The sequence below is a fragment of the Mus caroli genome, chromosome 3 (assembly GCF_900094665.2).
Source record: "Mus caroli chromosome 3, CAROLI_EIJ_v1.1, whole genome shotgun sequence".
In the NCBI taxonomy this organism is placed as follows: domain Eukaryota; kingdom Metazoa; phylum Chordata; class Mammalia; order Rodentia; family Muridae; genus Mus; species Mus caroli.
In genome coordinates, this window is record NC_034572.1 from 82197317 (window position 1) to 82198449 (window position 1133).

At 47.6% G+C, this 1133-nt stretch overlaps 1 protein-coding gene across 1 annotated transcript in view; it reads left to right on the forward strand.

Annotated features, from left to right (window-relative positions):
• Pmvk (phosphomevalonate kinase) overlaps window positions 1-1133 on the forward strand; it is a 9713-nt gene that overhangs the window by 6103 nt on the left and 2477 nt on the right. The window lies entirely within an intron of this gene.

The following is a 1133-nucleotide window of genomic DNA, read 5'->3' on the forward strand; positions in this document are numbered from 1 at the left end:
TCACTTTGTAGACCAGGCTGGCCTCGAACTCAGAAATCCGCCTGCCTCTGCCTCCCAAGTGCTGGGATTAAAGGCATGCGCCACCACGCCCGGTTTACCATTGTCTTTTCTTTTTCCTTTTTTATTTTTATTTTTCCCTTTTCTTTCGCCTAAGACAGGGTCTCATGTGACGCAGGCTGGCCTTGGACCTCTATGTGGTCAAGGTAACTTTCAGCCTCTGATTCTCCTGCTCCCACCTCCCCAGGTCTTAACTAACCCACAGGACCCTACACTGAGCTGTCCTTATTCATCCTTGTGGTAAATTCTGAGTGAGTGTCTCCTTTTGCCAGACAAACACCTCTCTAGGTTCTTAGGGAATGCTGGTTCAAAATGGAATGAAGAGTTTACCTTCAAGGAACTTCCCGTTATAGTCAGGATTTGGGGAGACATGTAGGTGGTGCCAGGGGTGGGGGTGGAGGTCAAACAAGATAGATGGTGGTGTGGGCAGCTGGTGTCTAAGGCCTGCTGTCTAAGGACTGCTTTTTGAGGCTTAAGAAGGCCTTGTTCTTAAGGTGAGGTCAGAGCATGACTGTAAGGAAGTGAAGGAGTGAGCTGAATGGATAGTTAGGGAAGTAGCTTTCTAGAGAGAGGGATGAGAATGTGAAGGCCAGAGAGGGGTCCATTCCTTCTGTTTGAGAAGCAGCCATTGTGGTAGCCTTGGAAGGTTAAGGACAAAGGTTATAAGGCTTTGGAAGAGTCTAGGAGTCACTGAGAAGTTCTAAGAAGAGGAAAGACATGGTTTAGGAATCAAAGAGCAATTGACTTAATTAATAGGGTGTAGGCCAATGGTGGAATGTGTTTTAGTGTCTGGACATAGTTCTTGGAAGGAGTGGGCTTGAAAACCTGAGACAGGAGATGGCTTAATGAATAAAACCCCGGAGTTCAGTTACCTGGAAGCCACATAAAAATGCCAGGTGGGGCTGGTCAGATGTCTCAGTGGATAAAGGCATCTGCTGTCATGCCTGAAGACCTGAGTTTGATCCCTAGACCCACATGGCGGAAGGAGAAAACTGATTGCTTTGAATTATCTCTACACACATGCACAGACACAAGCCTGTGCGCGTGCATGCGCACACACACACACACACACACAC